The 17,499-nt window shown below is 47.6% G+C and overlaps 1 long non-coding RNA gene across 6 annotated transcripts; it reads right to left on the reverse strand.

Annotated features, from left to right (window-relative positions):
• Positions 1-702: 702 nt before the first annotated feature.
• Positions 703-16,904, reverse strand: LOC117070439. 6 transcript variants are annotated; one of them, XR_004431920.1, is made up of 5 exons: positions 16,850-16,904; positions 16,144-16,374; positions 14,500-14,655; positions 10,192-10,395; positions 703-991 (listed from the first exon to the last, which is right to left on the reverse strand). It is a non-coding gene; the product is annotated as an uncharacterized LOC117070439 (long non-coding RNA). The 6 variants fall into 6 exon arrangements; XR_004431918.1 differs by having other exon boundaries at positions 704-991; positions 10,192-10,341; XR_004431922.1 differs by lacking the exon at positions 10,192-10,395 and having other exon boundaries at positions 707-991.
• Between the last annotated feature and the right edge of the window lie 595 nt (positions 16,905-17,499).

The following is a 17,499-nucleotide window of genomic DNA, read 5'->3' on the forward strand; positions in this document are numbered from 1 at the left end:
ACCAGTGTCCCCTGGGAGTTTACAAAGTCATATCTCAACACTTGCTTCTGGGGAATCCTTTTTTTTTTTTAATTTTTTTTTTATTATACTTTAAGTTCGTGGGTACATGTACACAACGTGCAGGTTTGTTACATACGTATACATGTGCCATGTTGGTGTGCTGCACCCATCAACTCGTCAGCACCCATCAACTCGTCATTTGCATCAGTTATAACTCCCAATGCCATCCCTCCCCACTCCCCCCTCCCCATAATAGGCCCTGGTGTGTGATGTTTTCTGGGGAATCCTTATAAGCAATGCTCTCCTCAAACAAGTGCTAGCCACCGAGATTTGTCTAAAACCACTCCTAAAGTTAGGGGTGAGTGTCATCATGGAGGAATCCCCTTCCCACATTGGTAAGGTTCCCCTCAGGAGGCAATTGGGGAAGACGATAAGAGAACCAACTGAGAACAGGGGTCAGCTAGAGAAGGAAGATGAAATGGTAACTCCATCAAAATCTAACATCAGCTACAAATCAAACCTGCTACTAACAAACCATGACCCAGCAAGAAGTCTGGGACCCCCTCGGGAGCTGGGGAGAGGGGCTGTGGTTGGCCTGTCCACCACTTGCCTGCTTCATCTTCTTCCACGGTCCTCCTTGCCTCCCCAGCTCTAGGCACCAGGACTGTCTCCAGATTATATTATTTAAATAGCTTTATTGAAGTACAATTACATGCAATAAGCCACAGAACTTGAATAGTTCAAATGTGCTGTTCTGGCACATGTAGATACCCATGAAGCCATCACTAAAATCATCACTACAGAGAGTGAACACCCCCATCACCCCCAAAAGTTTGCTCGCTGACTCTAACTCTTGAATCAGTGCCAGAGAGGCACAGTGACACACGGGTGGCAACAGTCCTGGGCCTGGGGTGCTGGGGTGAATCCTCTGATCCCACTGTTCCTGAAGGTGATGTTGCTGTGTTCCTGGCTATCAGCTTCCCTTGGGTAACTGGAGGTGAGGCAGGAAATTAAAGAAAAATAAAATTAAACGGAGAAAAACAAGCTTTGCATATTAGGCTGAATCATCCCAAAGGCAGTAACAGGCAAAGCTCAGACCCAAGTGAAGTCTTAATAACATTCTCAAAGAAGCCAGGGCTCAGAGAAATGTGCTCTGGAGACTCTCCCAGCACTCCCTCAACATAAGGATAAGAAAAAAGTAAAGTTCCCCCTCAAATCCCACCCCCCTCCATCTGATTGTACCTTGTTCTGCAAGTTTTATGAGTTTATAGATTCCTGTTTTCTCTAACTAGTAACTTCAAGTGTTTTGTTTTATCTAAGCAGCACAGTGAAGGTTATAAGACATGCCTGATCAGGCCTGGGCTGTGGCCGTCTGGGGGCCATAGTGAAGATTATGAGATAAGCCCATGCAAGGCTCTTTTAAGCAAGCCTAGATAACAGCCATCTGGACCGCATAGCCAGAGTTGCATGTAATCCTGGGCTATGCACTTGTCACAGTTTGATTAGCTGCCTTTGTTCTGTCTTTGTATCCTGGCTTTTGCACCACTACGTTTTTTGCCACTGTAAGCTTGTTTCAGGCTAGCCCATCCTCTTTCAAAGGTGTATATATAAGCCAAGCCCTGTCTTTGTTCAGGGCCCAGTTTTTGGGTGTTAATCTGCTGGGTCTGAGTGCACTCAATAAATCCTCCTGTCTCACCCTGTGGCCTCTCCAGTCTCCTGTTTTCCACAACATTTTTGGTGAGCCAGCCAGGAGTAGAGATGACAGGTTGGCTGTCTCCTTTGTTTGTGGATGGTCTAGGGCCCTCAGCCATGGGAGACCTGTGACTTCAGGGGCCACCGGGCAACAAGCACAGAAAAGGGAGTGGCTCTCCCACAACCTGGTGCCCCTTCCCTGATAGCACAACGGAACCAAAGGAGTTACAGGACGGTTCCACGAACAGTGTGCTTCAGGAACTTGTGCTTCAGCTCAAGGCAGGACCCATCCCATAAGGATGGAAGGGGAGCCTGATCACCTCCTGAGGTGTAACTAGTAATCTGATCCAGAGGGATTGGGGGCTGTGAGGGTGGCTCACCAATTCAGATGAAACTTACACCCCAACCAACACAGTACGTGAGAGTGGCTCACTAAGTCAGTTAGGAAAGGGTACTGGGAATGGGGAAGTGTGTGAGTGTGTGTGAAAGAGACAGTTCTGGGAGAAACCAACACGGGGGCCTCAGGTCTCAGTAGAGACTGTATGCTCCAAGTGAAGTGTGGGACCGACCAGGTCTAATCGGTCCAAAACAAAAGGAAGAGTGAGTGTGATGTGCCATAACTGGGAGGAAATGGAAGGAAAATCATCAAAACCCACCCCATTAGAATGTATGTGAAAGAACTTTAAGAAAGGCTATGTAGAGGATTATGGAGTCAAGTTAGCCCCTCAGATGTTGAGAACTCTCTGTGAAATAGAATAGCCCTCTTTTGTTGTTGGCTGGCCAGCTGAATGGGAAGATATAGATAGGGAAACAATTGGTTGTGTGTTTAAAGTGGTGACCGGAATCAGAGGACAGTCAGGGCATTCAGACCAATTCCTTATATTGACTTATGGCTGAATGCAGCCCTGCCTAGCAGCTTATTGCAGACCACTTGTGGCCCAAGCAGCCAAGCCCAAAAGTGAAAATAAAATCAGTTGTGCTGGCAGCTACAGAGACAAAGGGGAAGCCACAGGAAGAAACGGTTTTGCAGGAACCACCAGAGGAGCTAGAGACCCTTCCTCCCTATGCTCCAATCTACCCCCCTTTACCAAGGCCAGCCCCTGACCAGCCAGGCTCAGATGGTAATATACCCCAGGCTATACCCCAGAGGGAGAAATCTGAGCCCTCACCTCAGGAGGTCAAGGAGGAAAGTCAGGATGATCCAGCAGGCCGCCTTTGATCTAGCCATGCCAGAGTTATGCAAATGCCTCTCAGAGAAGCAAGAGGATCCATCTACTATAATGAGCATGGCCATGTCCAAGGAGTAGAATGAACCTTCATTTACCAGCCTTTATTTAACCACTTATCTCCTAAACTGCAAGCATCATGCTCCCTCCTACAAGGAGAAGCCCCAGGCTCTTACAGATTTAATGCAGTTCATCTTCCTAATGCACAATCCAACTTGGCCAGACTGCAAACAGCTTCTCCTGATGCTGTTTAACACTGAGGAACACCTGAGAGTAACCCAGGCAGCCCTCCATTGGCTAGAAGCCAATGTGCCTGCAGGCACAGTTAATGCTTAGGCATATGCACAGGGCCAATTTCCTGAAGAGGACCCCCACTAGGACTCAGATGATGCGACCCAGCTTCAGCGCCTGCAGAGGTGCCAAGAAGCACTTCTGCAAGGGCTAAGGATGGTGGAAAAAAGCAATCAATATAGGGAAAACCTCAGAGGTGCTCCACAGTGCAGAGGAGAGCCCCAGCCAGTTTTACAAAAGCTTTGTGAGGCATTCTGATGGTACACTCCGTTTAACCCTGAGGCTGCTGAAAATCAGCACATGGTGAATACGGCGTTTGTAGGGCAGGCCCAGGGAGATATCAGGCAGAAATTGCAGAAGTTAGAAGGCTTCGCAGGTATGAATGCTACTCAGCTTATTGAAGTGGCTACCGAAGTGTATATTAACCGAGATCAGGAGGCAAAGAAGGAGGCTGATCAGAGGCTTAAGAAAAAGGCTGATTTGCTAGCAGCAGCCCTCACGGGAAGGGAAGCTGGCTTTGCAAGGGTGCACGGATGTGAGTGCAGACACAGTCATGGAAGAGGGCAATCTGGACAAGGATTTGAGAGCTGGCCAAGGCTAGAGAGAGATTAATGTACATGGTGCAAAAGGAAAGGGCACTGGAAGGATGAATGTCCAGAGAATAATAATAAAGAGAATGGCCAGGGCTGTGGTATGAGAAAGCCACTGGCCAAGGGCTACTGCACCTGGGAGGAACCCGACACTGTCCTGATCGGGCTGGCAGAGGCTGAAGGATATGAGGACTGGGACAGACTGGGCTCCTTCTCTTTGGGCCTCCAGGAGCCCATGGTCACATTAGAAGTTGGAGGTCAGCTGATGGACTTTATGGTAGACACCGAGGCTGAACACTTGGTGGTAACCTGACCTATAGGGCCACTATCCAAGTACTATGCAACTATTGTAGGAGCCACCAGCGTCTCAGAGAAAAGGCCTTTCTGTCAGTCAAGGAGGTGCGTGATAGGAGGACAAGAAGTTCAGCATGACTTCCTATACCTCCCAAACTGCCCAGTTCCCTTGCTAGGAAGAGATCTCCTCTGAAAACTGCAAGCACAGATTACATTTGGGCCACAAGGGAATGTAACTTTAAACCTAGCTCACCTGGATGCTATGGTATTAACCCTTACTGTCCCAGAGGTTGAGGAATGGAGGCTATATGCAAAAAAGACTCCAGAACCAGGGGTAAATGAAATGCATGGGTTGCTTACTAAAATTCCTGGAGTTTGGGCTGAAAGTAACCCACTTGGACTGGCTGTAAATCAGGCACCAGTTGTGGCACAGTTAAAACCTGGAGCAACTCTGGTTCAGGTTCACCAGTACCCACTACTCCCCCGAGGCCATACAGGGTGTCCACAAGCACTTAAGAGCAGCTTCATAAGCATGGAATCATAGCCAAATGCTAGTCACCCCAGAACACCCCTCTCTTACCAGTGCAGAAGCCATCTGGAGAATACAGGCCACTGCAGGACTTGCATGCTGTAAACCAGGCCACAGTGACCATGCACCCAGTGGTGCCAAACCCATATTCTTCAATGGGACATATTCCAGCAAGTGCTGCCTGGTTTACAGTCCTAGACTTAAAAGATACATTTTTCTGTCTCCAGCTGGCACCGATTAGTCAGACTATTTTTGCTTTTCAATGAGGTGAATCACAGTACACTTAGACAAGGCTCCTACAGGGATTTAAAAACTCTCCTACAATCTTTGAAGAGGCACTGACCTTGAAGCCTACACCCCACCAAATAGTGACTGTGCCTTGCTTCACTACATAGATGAGCTTCTTCTGGCAGCCCCAACACGAGAGGACTGCTTCCAAGGAACCCAAGACCTCTTGTACCTGCTGTGGAGGGAAGGATATAAAATGTCAGGGAAAAAGGCTCAAATTTGCTTTGAAAGTGTCCAGTATTTAGGCTTCTATATAAGCCAAGGGGAAAGATGGCTTGGTAGTGAGCGACAGCAGGCTGTTTGTACACTTCCCACTCCAACCACCTGGTGACAAATAAGAGAGTTCCTAGGGGCAGCAGGGTTCTGCCATATCTGGATCCCAAATTTCTTGCTCATGGCTAAGTCATGATATGAAGCCATAAAGTGGGGAGAGAAGGAACCCCTCCTCTGGGAGGCCAACCAGGAGAAGACCTTTAAAGAAATCAAAGAGGCCGGGCGCGGTGGCTCAAGCCTGTAATCCCAGCACTTTGGGAGGCCGAGACGGGCGGATCACGAGGTCAGGAGATCGAGACCATCCTGGCCAACATGGTGAAACCCCGTTTCTACTAAAAAATACAAAAAACTAGCCGGGCGAGGTGGCGGGCGCCTGTAGTCCCAGCTACTCGGGAGGCTGAGGCAGGAGAATGGCGTAAACCTGGGAGGCGGAGCTTGCAGTGAGCTGAGATCCGGCCACTGCACTCCAGCCTGGGCGGCAGAGCGAGACTCCGTCTCAAAAAAAAAAAAAAAAAAAAAAAAAAGAAATCAAAGAAGCCTTAACTGAGACCCCGAGCAGGGGGCTATCAGTACATGTTGGTGTTCATTTGCACCTTTTCAGGATGGGTCGAGTCTTTCCCCATCAGAACACAGAAAGCACAAGAAGTAACTAAGGTGTTGTTAAAATACATTATTCCTAGATTTGGACTACTCCTGACTCTGGAGTCAGACAATGGACCAGCATTTGTAGCTGAAATAGTTCAAGGCTTAACTCGACTATTAAAAATAAAACAGAAGCTACACACAGCCTACTGGCTGCAGAGCTCAGGAAAAGTGGAGCGCATGAACCAGACACTCAAGAAGCTGCTGAAGAAATTTTATCTGGAGACTCTTCTGAGATGGGATCAGGTCTCGCCCATGATCCTCCTCTGAGTCAGGTGTACCCCCACAAAACAAACTGGGTATTCACCCTATGAGGTCTTGTTTGGCCAACCCCCCCCAATTATAAGTCAGGTTGCAGGTGATCTCTGTGAGCTAGGAGAATTAACTTTAAGGATGCAGGGATGGCCATGCAGAAAGTGCATGGCTAGGTGTGGGAAAGAATACCTATAAGTCTGACAGGCCCAGTACACCTTTTCAAACCTGGGGACTTTGTTTGGGTTGAGAAATGGAATCCAACTACTCTGGGACCTGTGGGGGATGGGCCCCAAACTGTAATCTTGTCCACTCCCATTGCTGTTAAAGTTGCAGGAATCGTGCCTTAGATCTCACCATGGTTGACTGAAACTGGCATCCCAGAACCAGTGGACCAGCCAGCAGGACCCAGACCATCTGACCCAGCTGATCCTGCAACAAGACCAAGTTGCCACTGAGAACAACAACAGCCCTGCTCTAGTCACCCCAGAAGCTGACTAGTCTACACATGGCTGAAGCTTGAGAAGTCATCATCAGATGAATAAATGTGGCTGGAAATCTTAAGCCCAATCATCTTTCTTATATTATTAATTGTACTTTGGTTGTTGTATCGCTTTAGCCAACCCCCTCGCCTGGGAAAACATCTTTTCTGCCCATGCTGGGTTTAAGAATGCCACTCTTGGCCAGGCGCGGTGGCTCAAGCCTGTAATCCCAGCACTTTGGGAGGCCGAGACGGGCGGATCACGAGGTCAGGAGATCGAGACCATCCTGGCTAACATGGTGAAACCCTGTCTCTACTAAAAATACAAAAAACTAGCCGGGCAACGTGGCGGGCACCTGTAGTCCCAGCTACTCGGGAGGCTGAGGCAGGAGAATGGCATGAACCCGGGAGGTGGAGCTTGCAGTGAGCTGAGATCTGGCCACTGCACTCCAGCCTGGGTGGCAGAGCGAAACTCCGTCTCAAAAAAAAAAAAAAAAAAAAGAATGCCACTCTTTGCCTTACTTTTGATGGTCCCCACATCCATGCTAGAAGGAGAAGGGCCCATAGAAGGACGCCCTCACTGCATGCATGCTACATGGACAGGAAACACAGTAGTTAAGACTTTATTGTATTATAGAAATCTTAGTGAACAAAATAATCACCACTCAACTAATGGCTCTAACTAAGTATAAACCTTTGCCAAAGAGAGAAGATCTGCCTTGTCATGAAGAACTAAATAATACTGATGCTTTCTATTCAATTCCATTTATAGGAAACATCAAAGGGGGGACATGAGGCAGGAAATTAGACAAAAATAAAATAAGAGAAAAATAAGCTTTCTATATTAGGCTGACATCCCAGAGGCAGTAACAGGCAAAGCCCAGACCCAGGCAAAGTTTCAATAACATTCTCAGAGAAGGCAGGGCTCAAAGGGATGTGCTCTGGAGACTCTCCCAGCACTCCCTCAACAAAAGGATAAGAAAAAGTGAAGTTCCCCCTCGAATCCCACCCCGCTCTGTGTGATTGTACCTTGCTCTGCAAGTTTTACAAGTTCATAGATTCCTGTTTTCTCTAACTAGTAACTTCAAGTATTCTGTTTTATCTAAGCACCACAGGGAAGGTTAGTCTAATAACCTAACCCATGCCTTAGCAGGCCTGGGCTGCAGCTCTCTGGGTGCCAGAGCAAAGGTTATGAGATAAGCCCATGCAAGGCTCTTTTGAGCAAGCCTAGATAACAGCCATCTGGACCGCATAGCAAAAGTTGCATGTAATCATGGGTTATGAACTTGTCACAGTTTGATTAGCTGCCTTTGTTCTGCCTCTGTATCCTGGCTTTTGCACCACTACGCTTTGCATCACTGTAAGCTTGTTTCAAGCTAGCCCACCCACTTTCAAAGGTGTGTATATAAGCCAAGCCCCATCTTTTTTTAGGGCCCAGTTTTTGGATGTTAAACCACTGGGTCTGAGTGTACTCAATAAATCCTCCTGTCTCATTCTGTGGTCTCTCCAGCCTCCTGATTCCCACAACACACGTTCCGACCTTGGCTGTCCAATTCCAACTTCTCTATCAATTCCATGAACAGCTCCCCACCCCAAAGTCTTCCGATCAGTGCTGCTTAAGTTACCCAGAGCTGGTTTCTGTTGCTGATAACCTAAAACCTTGACTGAAAGATGGTAGGGAAGTGGCTGGAAATAGGTCACTGGCTAGAGGATTCTTGGCAGGGGCCACCCCAGGGCCCTTCACATCCATCAAGACAGCATGCTCCAGGTGGTTGCCTCCCTGCCCAGGGTCCAGCTCCTCTGTGGTTCCTTAGAGCTCTCAAGAGGGGGCTGCTCAGGACCAGAACCAGAAACAAAGCTACCCTCTCCTCTCACACAGGAGCTCACTGGGACCCAGACTGCCCCCATGCTTGCCTGCTGAGGTAGGGATAATCATGACTGCAGCAGAGCAGGGCGGAGGTTGGGAGTTCAGGTTGTCCAGTGGGCGTGCCTGAATTCTGAATCCTAGTGCTGTCCCTTTCAGCTGAATGTACTTAGGTCTCTGATTCCTCTTCTGTGAAATATAATAGCACCAACCTGACAGATTGTGCTGAGGATCAACGAGCTGTTGCCTGTACAATGCGTATTTCGGTCTGTGCCTAGCTGTTTGAAGGTTAGGTGGGGTTGGTTCTACTCAAGTATGATATGACATGCAGACACAGAAGTGACCGTCAGGAAGGGGGACGTTTATTATGTATACAGATCCCTAGGAGCAGGAGGTACCGCCCACCACCAGAGCCACATGCGGAAGTGCTAGTTCCTCAGGAGCTAGAGAGAAGGGGAAACGTGGGCAAGAGACTCTGTCATGACTTCCACAGGAAGGAATGAACAAGGCAGGGTTGGCAGATTTACGATGGATTCTTCTGAGTAATTTCAGAGGGCTCTGGGGCAATGTCCCTCATTGTCTGGTACCCAGCTCATGGGTGACTGAGGCAGGGGGATAGTGGCCTGCAGTACAAAGGCCTGATAAAGGAGGTGGGTGGGGATAAGAGCAAGGGTTTGGTTAGTTTGCATATGAAAGTCATGTTCTAGGACAGGCAAATTGTTTGCTATCAGTGGGTATTAGCTAACCCTGGGAGGGACAGTCCCTCCAGGGTCAGCAAGGATGCAAAGCATCAAAATGCAGTAAATAAAAAGACACGGCCGATGGCCAATACACTGAGAAATGCATTTTTCTGCCATGGGACATGTGCCTGCCATATGACCACAGACTTTTTCTTGTGCCTTCCTGACAACAGCTCTGTGAAGTTGTCAACAGAAAGATGATTTCCATAGAAAAGTTAAAAGCTCATCTAAGAATCTCCAAGCAAGGGGGCAAGGATAAGGATCATCCTTTTTCACAGATGGAGAAACTGAGGGTTGGGGAGATCAAGCAATTTACCCAGAGTTACAAACCCAGTAAGGGGCACAGCCAGGATTTGAAGCTGTCTGACCCCCAATCCTGTATTCCTGCACTCTGTGCTGTATGAGCATAGGTCCTTGCTTGAGTCCTCTGGCCTGCACCAGGACCTGGAGGGCCTTGTTTTTGTCAACGCAGAAGGTTGCCTTTGTGTTCAGTTTCCCTGTTTCCCATCAGACCTTACTATTTAAAGTGGCTCTTATATTTTTATCTGAACTGGTTTCCACCCAGTTGACTACACCTCCACCCCAGTTCAGGCCCCTCAGGGGGAGATGTAGCAATTCTTAGTCCCCAAAGGTCAACACCAGCAGATCTGTGAGACCAGGGAGGCTGTTAGAGCTGAAAGCCATTTTCTTCAAGTGTCTAAGCTCTCCTTTGTACATCTGGAAGCCAGGTAGGGGCTGTGGTCTTGAACAGAAGAACAGCAAAGTCAAGCAGCCTCGGGGATGTGCAGGAGAGAAGAAGAGGAGTGGCCAAGTGTATGTGCATGCATGCATGTATGTGCGTGTGTGTGTGTGTGTAGGCACAATGTGTTGAGTGGTAGAGGGTGGGCAGCCAGGGCCTTGTGGAGTGAATGCATTAAAGTGTCTAGAACACACTTCTAGGTCCTTCCCCCACTGTGTCCATCTGAAGGTCTGTTTTGTACATTCTACAGGGCCCCATACATGAGTGTCATTGTTCAACAGCAAACTTACCTAATAACGGGCTGTATGTATCATTACTTTCTGGAGTTCCTCTTACTTTGATGGGAACTTGCTTCCTTGGCTAAAACAGAAATGGTGGCTTCTCTCTGTTCTCTCTGTGTATGAGTCTTGTCTCCTCACATCAGGTAGCCCATTATTCACCTGAGATAGGGACAAAGCACTTGGGCTCAGGCAAAACCACGGCTTATACTTCATCTGTTGAGCAACAGATGGGGCCCTTGAAGACAAGCAGGAAGTAGAAGGACTCCCCCTTTTTTTGGGGACAGAATTTCGCTCTTGTTGCCCAGGCTGGAGTGCAATGGTGCAATCTCAGCTCACTGCAACCTCAGCTCACTGCAACCTCTGCCTCCCAGTTCAAGTGATTCTCCTGCCTCAGCCTCCCAAGTAGCTGGGATTCTACTCATGTACATGTGCCACCACACCCAGCTAATTTTGTATTTTTAGTAGAGATGGGGTTTCTCCATGTTTATCAGGCTGGTCTGGAACTCCCGACCTTAGGTGATCCACCTGCCTTGGCCTCCCAAAGTGCTGGGATTACAGGCGTGAGCCACCACCCCTGGCCAGGACTCCCTTTTTTTTGTTCGTTTGTTTTTTGAGATGGAATCTCACTCTTGTCCCCCAGGCTGGAGTGCGATGGTACGATCTCGGCTTACTGCAACCTCCGCCTCCCAGGTTCAGGCGATTCTCCTGCCTCAGCCTCCTGAGTAGCTGGGATTACAGATGCCTGCCACCATGCCTGGCTAATTTTTGTATTTTTAGTAGAAACAGGGTTTCACCATGTTGGCCAGGCTGGTCTCGAACTACTGACCTCAGGTGATTTGCCTGCCTCAGCCTCCCAAAGTGCTTGGATTACAGGCGTGAGCCACCGTGCCCAACCCAGGACTTCCTTTTGACCTCTTGAGGCTGAGCTATCCTGGACAGAGGGTGACAAACCCACCCCAATTTGCCCATAACTTTCTCAGCTCAGCACTAAAAGTCCAAGTCCTGGGAAACCGCTGGTCCCAGGCAAGCCAGGGCGGTCAGTTCCCCTACTTGGACATCAGTGGTCCCTGTCTCACATGCTCATGGGAAGAGACCACCAAACAGGCTTTGTGTGAGCAACAAGGCTGTTTATTTCACCTGGGTGCAGGCGGGCTGAGTCCGAAAAGAGAATCAGCAAAGGGTGGTGGGATTATCATTGGTTCTTATAGATTTCGAGATAGGTGGTTAGGAGTTAGGAGCAATGTTTTGTGGACATTGGGTGGATCTCACAAAGTACATTCTCAAGGGTGGGGAGAATTACAAAGAACCTTCTCAAGGGTGGGGGAGATTACAAAGAACCTTCTTAAGGGTGGGGGAGACTACAAAGTACATTGATCAGTTGGGATGGGGCAGAAACGAATCACAATGGTGGAATGTCATCAGTTAAGGCTATTTTCACTTCCTTTGTGGATCTTCAGTTGCTTCAGGCCATCTGGATATACACATACAGGTCACAGGAGATACGATGGCTTAGCTTGGGCTCAGAGGCCTGACATTCCTGTCTTCTTATAGTTAATAAAAAAAAAGCAAAACAAAATGGTGGTGAAGCATTGAGGTGGTGAAAATTTGGGGGGATAGTATAGAGAGATAATGGGTGATGTTTCTCAGGGTTGCTTTGAGCGGAATTAGGGGTGGCATGGGAATCTAGAGTGGGAGAGACACAACTGAAGAAAGATTTTGGGGTAAGGGGTGATATTGTGGGGTTGTTAGAAGGAGTATTTGTCATATAGAATTTATTGGTGATGGCCTGGATGCGGTTTTGTATGACTTGAGAAACTAAAAGGAAGACACAAGGTCCAAATAAGAGAAGGAGAAAAACAGGTATTAAAGGACTAAGAATTGGGAGGACCCAGGACATCCAATTAGAGAGTGCCCAAGGGGGTTCAGCATAATTATTTGCTTGGTTGGCGAGTTTTTGGGCTAGTTTTTGGGCTCTACCCTTGAGTTTTTTTATGTTGTCCTATACCAGGCCATACTGATTTAGGTAAAAACAACACTCTTCATTTAAAAATATACAGAGTCCTCCTTTTTCAGCAGTGAGTAAATCCAGACCTCAGCAATTTGGAGGAAAGAGAAATGCAAAGCCAGCAATTGTTTGTTAAAGAAGGATTAGAAATGGTTAGGAGAGAGTGAATGAGATTGACAGTGTGGTGGAGATAGCTGGAGAGAGGTAGAGGGTGGCATAAGAACGGGAATGAGAATAAGAGTGAGTATAAAAGTAAAGAGTAGGATTTCATTAGGGTGAAAGTGTTGGAGTGTGTCCTGATCAGCAAAGATCATCTACCCACTCCAAGAGGGAGTCAAGAGTGGAGGACTGGGGATAGATATTCCTGATGGAAAGGAAACGAGAGGTTTTAAGAGGCAGGCTAACAGCTTGTAACCTACATGGAAGAGTTTATAAACTAACAACAGAATAGAATGGGCCTGTGAGCCTGGAAGGAGATATTTTCCTTGGTCCAAGAACCATTTGCCTTGTGTGGGAAAAGATTAATAGGTGGAAGTTTCAGTGCGGGAGTAGGTGGCAGTGACCAGATGAGAAGGAGAAAAGCTGACCGTGAGGGACAGAAGTTGGAACTCTAAGCTGCTTCTTTAGCTACCTTATCAGCAAAATTATTGCCCTGAGCGATGGAATCTGATGCCTTTTGGTGGCCCTTGCAGTGTATGACTCCAGTTTCCTTTGGAAATAAAGCAGCCTTGAGAAGAGTTTTTATTAAAGAGGCATTAATGATGCAAGATCCTTGTGTAGTGAGGAAACCTGTTTCAGCCCATATAACAGCATGGTGGTGCAGGATACGGAAGGCATATTTAGAGTCAGTATAAATATTGACACATAATTCATTTGCAAGAGTGAGGGCTCGAGTTAAGGCAATGATTCACCTTGCTGAGACATCGTGGAGAGGGGCAGAGCAGTAGCCTCAATGATAGATGTAGAAGATACTATAGCATAGCCTGCCTTTGCTGGTGTGTGGCAATTAGACCTGGTGGAACTGCCATCAATTAACCAGGTATGAGCAGGGTGAGGAACAGGAAAGAAGGAAATATGGGGAAATGGAGTAAATGCCAAGTGTATCAGAGAGATACAGTCACGGGGGTCAGGTGTGTTATCAGGAATAATGTGAGAGGCCGGAATGAAGTCTGGGCCAGGAACAACGGTAACTGTAGGAGACTCAACAAAGAGTGAGTACTGCTGAAGGAGCTGGGGAGCAGAAAGTATATGCATCACGTGAGAGGTGGAAAATAGATTTTGAAAGTTATGAGAACTGTAGAGAGTAAGTGGAGCATAGCTTGTGATTTTGAGGGCCTTGAAAAGTATTAAAGCAGCGGCAGCTGCCGCACACAGACATGAGGGCTAGGCGAAAACAGTAAGGTCAAGTTGTGTGGACAGAAAGGTTACAGTGTGTGGTCTCAGCTCTTGTGTAAGAATTCTGACCACACAGCCCTGTACTTCAGCTGTGTGTAATGAAAAAGGTTGGGATGAGTTAGGGAGAGCTAGTGTGGGAGTAGCTTTTAGGGCTGTTTTTTTAAGGAATGGAAAGGGGAGTGGGCAAAGGATTTAGGATTTATGGGGTCAGCTAGGTTTATCTAGAATAGAATAATGAGTTATGGAGAGAGGTATTTAGGATAGGAGAATATATGGGTTTGGCACCACGGGGTGGATAGGCAAGACAATCTGGTTGATAAGGCACAGATTCTGAACTAACTTGTAAGACTTGTCTGGTTTTTGGACAGGTAAAATGGGGGAATTGTAAGGAGAGTTTATAAGCTTTAAAAGGCCATGCTGTAACAGGCGAGTGATAACAGGCTTTAATCCTTTTAAAGCATGCTGTGGGATGGGATATTGGCATTAAGCAGGGTAAGGGAGATTAGGTTTTAATGGGATGGTAAGGGGTGCATCATCTGTCGCCAAGGAGGAAGTAGAGGTGTCCTATACTTGTAGATTAAGATGGGGAGATACAAAGAGAGGATGTGAAGGAGGCTTTGAACTGGGGGAAAAGGCAGCAACGAGGTGTGGCTGTAGCCCAGGAATAGTCAGGGAAGCAGATGATTTGGTTAAAATGTCTCAACCTAATAAGGGAGCTGGGAAGGTGGGGATAACTAAAAAGGAGTGCATAAAAGAATGTTGTCCAAGTTGGCACCAGAGTTGAAGAGTTTTAAGAGGTTTAGAAGCCTGGCAGTCAATACCCACAACAGTTATGGAGGCAAGGGAAACACGCCCTTGAAAAGAAGGTAATGTGGAGTGGGTAGCCTCTGTATTGAATAAGAAGGGGACGGACTTACCCTCCACTGTAAGAGTTACCCAAAGCATCTGTGATGGTCCAGGAGGCTTCAGAGGCAATCGGTCAGTGTCAGTCTTCAGCCGCTAAGCTGAGAAGATCTGGAAAGGAGTCAGTCAGAGCCTTGGGCCAGTTGGACAATCCAATTTCCAGTGGGGTCCTGCACAGATGGGACATGGATTAGGAGGAATCCCAGGCTGCAGGCATTCCTTGGTCCAGTGGCCAGATTTCTGGCACTTAAAGCAAGATCCTGGGGGAGGAGGTCCTGAAGGAATGCCTGACCGCTGTGGCTTAGGTGTTTTGAAGTTTTTGTGTGCTGGAGATACGGCTGGGGTTTCTCTCACAGAAGAGGCGAGTAATTGCAACTCTTCTCTACTATTGCACACCTTGAAGGCGAAGTTAATTAAGTCCTGTTGTGGGATTTGAGGTCCAGAATCTAATTTTTGGAGCTTTTTTTAATGTCAGGAGCAGGTTGGGTAATAAAATGCATATTGAGAATAAGACAGCCTTCTGGCCTCTCTGGGTCCAGGGTGGTAAAGAGTCTATGGGTTGTTGCCAAACGGGCCATGGACTGGGCTGGGTTTTCATATTCAATGAAAAAGAGCCTAAACACTAACTGATTTGGGAGAGGTCAGATAAAGAAAAAGGAGCATTAACCTTAGCTATGCCTTCAGCTCCAGCCATCTTTCTAAGAGGAAATTGTTGGGCAGGTGGGGAGAGCTAGTCACAGAACGAAACTGTAAACCATACCAGGTGTGGGGAGGGGAGGTAATAGAAGGGTTACAGGGTGGGGGAGCAGAGGGACCTGGCTCAGCCTGGCGAGGAGCAGCTCTAGGGAGAAGGGGAGAGGTCAGATGAGTCTGTAGAAAAGAAGGATTCAAAGGACTCAGAGCTTGGGGTGGAAACTGAAGTAACAGACCAGAGAGAAAGAAGACGAGTCACACTGGAAGCAGAGACTAGGGAGGGACCAATGTGTAAAAGAATTCCTTGACATCAGGCACCTCAGACCATTTGCCCATTTTTCGACAAAAATTATCTAGATCTTGTAGGGTAGACAAATGGAAAGTGCCACTCTCTGGCCACTTGGAACTACTGTCGAGTTTGTATTGGGGCCAAGTGGTATTGCAGAAGAAAATGAGGCATTTAAGTTTTAGGTCAGGTGTGAGTTGAAGAGGTTTTAAGTTCTCGAAAACACAGGCTAAGGGAGAAGAAGGGGGAATGGAGGGTGGAAGGTTGCCCATAGTGAAGGAGGTAAGTTTAAAGAGAAAGGTAGAGACACAGAGAAGCGGGGTGGTGAGCAGCCCTGGGCTGCAACGTGCGTGAGCAGCCAAAGCAGGCATCCCCACAATTGACTTGCCACCAAGGGAATGTGGGTGAATGACCAAAGCAGGCGTCCCCACGGTGATCAGACACCAATGGAGTGTGGGTGAATAATCAGGCAGGCATCCCCGCAGTGATTAAACACCAAGGGAAGGCTGCCGTGACCAGCGCCGGAGTTTTGGGTCCATGGATAAAATGTGTCTCCTTTGTCTCTACTAGAGAGGAAACAGAACTGGAATTGGAAGGACAGGGAGACTGAAGGGTAACGAGAGAGGAAGATTGAAGGGTAGCGAGAGAGAGGCTGGAGAAGAGTGAAAAGACCGCTTACCCGATTTGAAATTGGTGAGATGTTCCTTGGGCTGGTTGGTCTGAGGATCCAAGGTCATAGGTGGATCTCTTCACGGAGTGAGGGCAAGGACAGGAGACTGGTCTCCCGAAAGAGTCCCTCTGACCCGGGTCTTTGGCACCAAATTTCTCACGAGCGTCCATGTGAAGAGAGTCCACCAAACAGGCTTTATGTGAGCAACAAGGCTGTTTATTTCACTTGGGTGCAGGTGGGCTGAGTCCAAAAAGAGAGTCAGCAAAGGGTGGTGGGATTATCATTAGTTCTTATAGGTTTGAGGATAAGCAGTGGAGTTAGGAGCAATGTTTTGCAGACAGGGAAGGCAAAGCCTGATTCAGCGAGTAAAAATACAGTGAGCTACTTTCAGATTCAGACAGTTTATTACTTACATAGACAACTCTGAAATAAAGAGTAGGCAAATACGCCACTCCCCCAAAGATCCTCGTCCTACACACCAGAAAGGATGACACCGAAACAAAATGGGCCAGATGACTGGACCATGAGTTGTGGTGTTGCAGGACAATCAAAGATGGGAGAGACCGAACAGAGTTCAGGAGAGTCCTTTATTAAAAGATGATCACCTGGCTCAATTGGACTAGCGTCCAGGAAAATCTGAGTCCTGGACAAAGAAAGCAGCCACGTTTTAAGCAGTCAGTGGCCCGGAGCTACGTGATGCAGGAAGCATACTTACAGAAGCGAGAGCAAAGGCAGTTATTTGTTACTTCATGTCTTACATCCTTGGGAATACATGCTCTGTAACATATACTTATCAATCTTATGACCTTGCAGCTGTGCTGGCAAGGTAAGCAAGAGCTCACTGAGCCTCAAGGAATGTGAAACTAGTGAGAACTGATAAGGCTCACTGAGCACAGAAGGAAAAACAGGCCGTTAGTATTCTTCTCTAACTTAGACTATAGTGGGTGGGGGGTTACACTACACTAAGCCCTGAGGGGAAAGTTAATTTTCTGGCTTTACATATTGTAAAATTCATGAATTCCTTCTTCGGTGGGATACACTCTCACCCAGGAGCCAGTTCTAGACTGGTCCTTTTAAAGCTATTTTGTTTGCTTTTAAGCAATGTGTACTGGATTTCTCTCTTCAGGCCTACTATCTGCCTGTCTCCACCCTAGGAATGAGTGACCCAGGAGGCTGACCTGAATAAACAGCATCAGTGGGCTCCCTTGCTCTCTGGACAGGCAGCATCAATGGGCTTCCTTGCTCTCAGGCAGTTAACCAGTGGGCACAGGAGGCCAGAGAGATGGAGAGTGAGGCCAGATGCTTATACCCCTGGCTTCCCTCTGGAAGAATCATAGCTGGCTAACTACTCTTCTCTATCTAAGG

Source organism: Trachypithecus francoisi, unplaced genomic scaffold, assembly GCF_009764315.1.
Source record: "Trachypithecus francoisi isolate TF-2019V2 unplaced genomic scaffold, Tfra_2.0 Lachesis_group3, whole genome shotgun sequence".
In the NCBI taxonomy this organism is placed as follows: domain Eukaryota; kingdom Metazoa; phylum Chordata; class Mammalia; order Primates; family Cercopithecidae; genus Trachypithecus; species Trachypithecus francoisi.